The 5,726-nt window shown below is 47.5% G+C and overlaps 1 pseudogene across 1 annotated transcript; it reads left to right on the top strand.

Annotated features, from left to right (window-relative positions):
- Positions 1 to 427: 427 nt before the first annotated feature.
- Positions 428 to 1,310, top strand: LOC311609571 (small ribosomal subunit protein uS5-like; annotated as a pseudogene). The gene has a single exon. The product of its transcript is annotated as a small ribosomal subunit protein uS5-like (transcript).
- The last annotated feature ends 4,416 nt before the right edge of the window (positions 1,311 to 5,726 follow it).

Below are 5,726 nucleotides of genomic sequence, written 5' to 3'. Positions count from 1 at the left end.
CCAAGTGTGTGCCTGTGGAAACCATAAAAAGATGTTATAGGTGTTAGGGGGTTGTAAGCTGCCCAGTATGGGTGGAACAAAACTCAGATCCTCTGGAAGAGCTAAAACCATTCAACTGCTAAGCCATCTCTTCAATCCATTTTTATTTAAAAAAAACCATATTTGTTTATTTTGCGTGTACCTAGGCACACACAACTCACACACATGCCCACCACAGTGCACATGTAGAGATCAGTGGACGTCCTGTAGAAGTCAGGTCTCTCCTTCCATCATGTGGCTCAAGGGGCTTGAACTCATATCCTCGAGCTTGGAGGCAAGCGCCTTAACCCACTGAGCCATATTGCTGGCCCCAAGATGGATGGGTCATTTGGTGACCATCTTGTATAAAGATGAACACTTGGCTTCTTCTTCCTCGGGAAAACACCAAATGGCGGATGACGCCGGTGCACCGGGATAGCCCGGAGGACCCAGGGGCCCAGGATTAGGAGGGCGAGGCGGCTTCCGCGGAGGATTCGGCAGCGGCCTTAGGGGCCACGGGGCTCGTGGAGGGAAAGCCGAAGACAAGGAGTGGATCCCCGTCACCAAGCTGGGCCGTCTGGTTAAGGATATGAAGATTAAGTCCTTGGAGGAGATTTATCTGCTCTCCCTGCCCATTAAGGAGTCCGAGATTACTGACTTTTTCCTGGGCGCATCCCTAAAGGATGAGGTTCTCAAGATCATGCCAGTGCAGAAGCAGACACAGGCTGGCCAGCGGACCAGGTTCAAGGCTTTTGTCGCTACTGGGGACTACAACGGTCACGTTGGTCTTGGTGTTAAGTGCTCCAAGGAGGTAGCCACTGCTATCCGAGGGGCCATCATCTTGGCCAAGCTTTCCATCGTCCCTGTGCGGAGAGGCTACTGGGGGAACAAGATTGGCAAGCCACACACTGTTCCATGCAAGGTGACAGGCCGCTGTGGCTCTGTTTTGGTGCGTCTCATCCCTGCGCCCAGAGGCACTGGCATTGTCTCAGCTCCTGTGCCCATGAAGCTACTGATGATGGCCGGTATTGATGACTGCTACACATCAGCCAGGGGCTGTACTGCCACCCTGGGCAACTTTGCCAAGGCCACTTTTGATGCCATTTCCAAGACCTACCGCTATCTGATACCCGACCTCTGGAAAGAAACAGTGTTCACCAAGTCTCCTTATCAGGAATTCACTGACCATCTTGTGAAAACCCACACCAGAGTGTCTGTTCAGAGGACCCAGGCTCCAGCTGTGGCTACCGCATAAGGGTTTTTACAAGAAAAATAAAGTGGATTAATTCTGTTAAAAAAAAAAGATGAACACTTGTAGTTTTCACTTTCCTCTATCTGGCTCTTTGCCAGCACATACATTTGCTCCTCCCATAGACCTCAGTCCTGCGAGCACCAGCAGGGGACAAGAGGGGATATGCCCTTGCTGTGTATGCTGGGACATGCACAGATTGAGTTGACCTGTGCACCAGATGATGTATTGGTTGAGGCTTCAAATAAACCCAGGAAAGGAATCATTATTGCTAGAAAGGTGCCTGCATTTCTCAGAGATCATGCCTCCAACCGAGACTTGCTAGTTTGGTTGGGTTGGTTTTTGGGTTTTGGTTTTTCAAGACAGGGTTTTTCCTGGGTAGCCCTGGCTGTCCTGAAACTCCTTCTGTAGACCAGGCTGGCCTCGAACTCAAAGCTCCTCCTGCCTTCCGAATCCTGGGATTGAAGGCATGTGCCACTGCCACCCAGCAAGAACTACTAGTTTTCACCACAGCTGTGACAATAAATCCAGTGACCTGCGAGCGTATTGCTTCACACGGCCTGTCAGTCCCCAGGCTGTCTGAGAACCTTTTCATAGAACTTGAATCTGTTTAGGACAGCCTCCCAGCCCAGGGTTCCTGTCCAGACAGCATTCACCAGGAAGCAACAGGCATGAGACTGCTGCCCAGTAGGGGAAAAGCCACTGGGCCAGATGTCTCACCACATGGACTGTGGAGAGCAGCAAGGCAAGGGGCGGGGTACTGCCCACCCCACCTTGTCCTTGGCACACAGGGGTGCCTGCTCTGCAAGTCTGTTTGGCTTGAGAAACTGGGGCCCCAGCCAGGGGCTACTCAGACCAGCACAAACAGGTAACAGGATCCTGCCCCCTTCAGCTGCCTGCCCCGCAGTGGGAAGCAACCTTCCTTCCCATTGGTTCTAGTAGCTCCTATGCTCTGGTTTGCACTAGCCTACCTAACAAGGAGGGAAGTGGGAAGCGATGGAGGCAGATTCCCAGGCCCATACTCAAAATTCTGATGCCGTGGAAGAAACTCCACATCAGAGAAGCAACAGTTGATTCACATCGGGGGCCAGATTCCCAAACTGATGGAAATACAGCCATTGGAGATCAAGCAAGAGAAGTCCACTTGTACAATGTCCAGTCAGTGAGGGGCACCCGACCACTTTCTGATTAAATTGATGCCCGCCCCACAGCAGGAGATTCACGTCTGCTAACCTTGTCAAAAGTCTGTGGCTGAAGAGGCCGTGCACTCTGGGCAGGAAGCTATTGTTAGTTTGCTAAATGGACACATCTGTCACTCTACCTTCTAAATAACTGTATTTATGCCCATAGATTACTGGCAGCTATCTGCTTTGGTCAGAGATATTTCTTTTCACAGTGATCAGCAGTGACAGTAAAGGCTCATAACTGGACACAAAGTACTATTAACTTTGAGAATAAATAACTGCTAGATGTTCAGCCATAAGTGGGGTACCCGCGTTACCCTCTCCAAGGCTTGAGGAGAAAGGACAGAAGAAGCAGAGGTGGGAGGGCGATGTGGTGTGATGATCTCCAGACACGGCGCAGCCATTGCACTCTCAAACCCACAGCTGTGGTTGCCTGCACGAGACCTCCTCGAGACTGGCCCACCAACACCCTGCAAAGGGAGGGAGAAGGGGCTCATGGAACCCCACTGCTCCCTAGGGATTTTTTTTTTCCAACTCTAAAAATGCTGTTTCCGTTTTTGCTTTTTAAGATTTATTTATTATGTATCCAGTGCTCTGCCTACATGTGGACCAGAAAAGGGCACTGGATTACATTATAGATGGTTGTGAGCTACCATGTGGTTGCTGGGAATTGAACTCAGGACCTCTGGAAGAGCAAGCAGTGCTCTTAGCTACTGAGTCATCTCTCCAGCCCTCTCCCTAGGGATTTATTCAGTTAATGGTTGGTGGGAGAGGGAGAAACGTTTTCCTCAGTAGTGTAGAAGCCACTGATCAAGAGGCCATGCTTCTGTATACATAACTGGAACACACGCGCGCGCGTGCGCGCACACACACACACACACACACCCTAAGCCATGCCCAAACAGCCTTGGATCTGCAGCCTTAGTTCGTCACTTCCTGTCTGCACATTCAGTTGTTAATTATGTACCAGCAGAGAGCCCATCACTGGCCTCATAGTTTGTAAACATTTGTTCATTCCTCACCTGCCTAAGGCAATCTAGAATTGTATGTGATTGCCTTGAGTAAAGAGCTGATGGCCAATGGCCAGACAAACAGGAAGGCAGAACTTGCAGATAGTCTCAGAAGAATTCAGACACTGGGGATTTGCCAGTGTGACACAGGGAGGAACAGACAAACCAGGCCTGAAAGAGAGGTAAAGAACTACCCACAGGCAGATGTTTGTGAGTTTGAGGTCAGCCTGGTCTACAAAGTGAGTCCAGGACAGCCAAGGCTACCCAGAGAAACCTTGTCTCAAAAAACCAAAAATAAATGAATAAACAAACAAACAAACAAACAAATAAATAGGAGAACTAAACCACAGAGTGAGTCTTGGGCTAGAATAGTTGGGGCCAAAGTTCGATGAGCTGGCTGCAAGTCTGCCCAGCTAAACGCCTAAGCCTGTAAATAGTAATAAGTCTCTGGGCTTTTATTTAACTGGGTCCCTAAAATAACTAACACAGGTGAATATAATAATGTTTTCTATGCAGGAGTGAAGCTTGGAAGCACTGGGCTTGCTTAACAGGTACAGGGCCCTGGCTCTGCTCCAGAGGATTGCAAACACCACCAGGAAGCACTGGGTGTTGGTGAGCGTGTGAGCTGCTGGGACCAGATGCTTTGCTCCTGGGATTAAATAGCTCAGCTGCTTTAGAAAACAGTGTGGCAGTTTCTGAAAACATTAAATGTCGGGCTACCACATGACACCCAGTAAATAGTCCCCCCCGAAATGTAGACCATGACGTAGACCTAAATGTAGATACACGGCGCTCAAGCAAAAATTTGCACACAAAATGTAGCCTTGACTACAAGTTCTTGCCACTCAAACCAGACAACCTGAGTCCAATCCCCAGAACTCATATCTGAAAGGTGTCACCTCTGACCTCTGACCTCTGACCTCCATGGCATGCATCATGGCATGCCCTCACCCGCACGCACTCCCACACATATATCACACACATACACACACCAGAAAATAAATAAATAATAACATTCTACTAGACATATACATAAGTCCATGTAACTGTCTTGTTTCTTTTTTATTTTTAATCTCCTAGTAGCATTAGTCATAATAGCCCAAAGACAAAACAACCCAAGTGTCCATCAATGGCTGGGTGGACGAAAGTAATATGGCACACTAGTGAAACAGTGTTCAGTCATGAAAGGATGAGGTATGAATATGTACCATGTAAGAGACTGTGTTAAGTGAGAAAAGCCATATATTGTTTGATTAAAAAGAGGAAAAAAATAGCAGAATAGGTAACGCCACAGAGACATAAACTAGTGCTTGGCAGGGCTTGGGAGGAGGAGACAGTTGGAAATGGCTACTTTGCAGACATAGGATTTCCTTTGGAGAGTGTTGAAGAATATTCTGGAACTAGACAGTGGTGACAGCCACATAGCATTGTAAATGAACTAAATGTCACCCAGTTGTTCACTGTAAGAATAGCAGTAACTGGGGACTAAATGTTATATGTATCTTTTTAATAAGTTGGGTTTTTGGGGGGGAGGTTGTTTTGGTTTTGGTTTGTTTTTTGAGATATGATTTCTCTGTGTAGCCTTGGCTGTTCTGGAACTTGCTCTATAGACCAGGCTGGCCTTGAACTCACAGAGATCACCTACCTCTGCCTCCTAAGTGCTGGGATTAAAATCGTGTGACACCACAACCCAGCCCTTATAATTTTGTTTGTTTTTTAAAAGATGTATTTCATTTTATTTATGTGTGTATCTGTGTGTAGAGGAATTTTAATTCAGAACATGGCTGCTCTGGCAAGAGATCACATCCAAAGACCTTCTAGGTCTGTGGGATCTGGCTGGAATACAAACACGCCTTTAATCCAGGAGACAGAGGCACACAGATCTGAGTTCAAGGCCAGCCTGGTATAGAACAAACATCAGGTAAAGAAAAGCGTAGGTCCAGGTGTGGTGGAACATGCCTTTAATCCCAAACAATGAAGGAAAAGAGAGTTTGTAGAAGGAAGCACCCATATTTGAAAGTGATGTTTAATTGAGTAGCAGAAAAAGAAAGTGACACATCAGAAAAAGATTTGACAGAATAGGATACACCCAACTCTCACAAAAAGAGAGAGGGAAGGGAAGCTCCATAAGGGACAATGCAGAGAGGAGGGGGGAAGTTTAACTAGCAGAGTTTCACAGAGAGAGGTGGAAGGAACAAGCTAGACACAAGTTTGTGAAGCCAGACTGAGCCAGAGAGTGAGAAGGAGCCAGAAGATTAGAAAAGT

The sequence above is a fragment of the Acomys minous genome (genome assembly GCF_964271855.1).
Source record: "Acomys minous genome assembly, chromosome: 12".
NCBI classification, from domain to species: domain Eukaryota; kingdom Metazoa; phylum Chordata; class Mammalia; order Rodentia; family Muridae; genus Acomys; species Acomys minous.
Note: the sequence above shows the minus strand (reverse complement) of the source record. Positions and strands in the feature narration are given on the sequence as shown.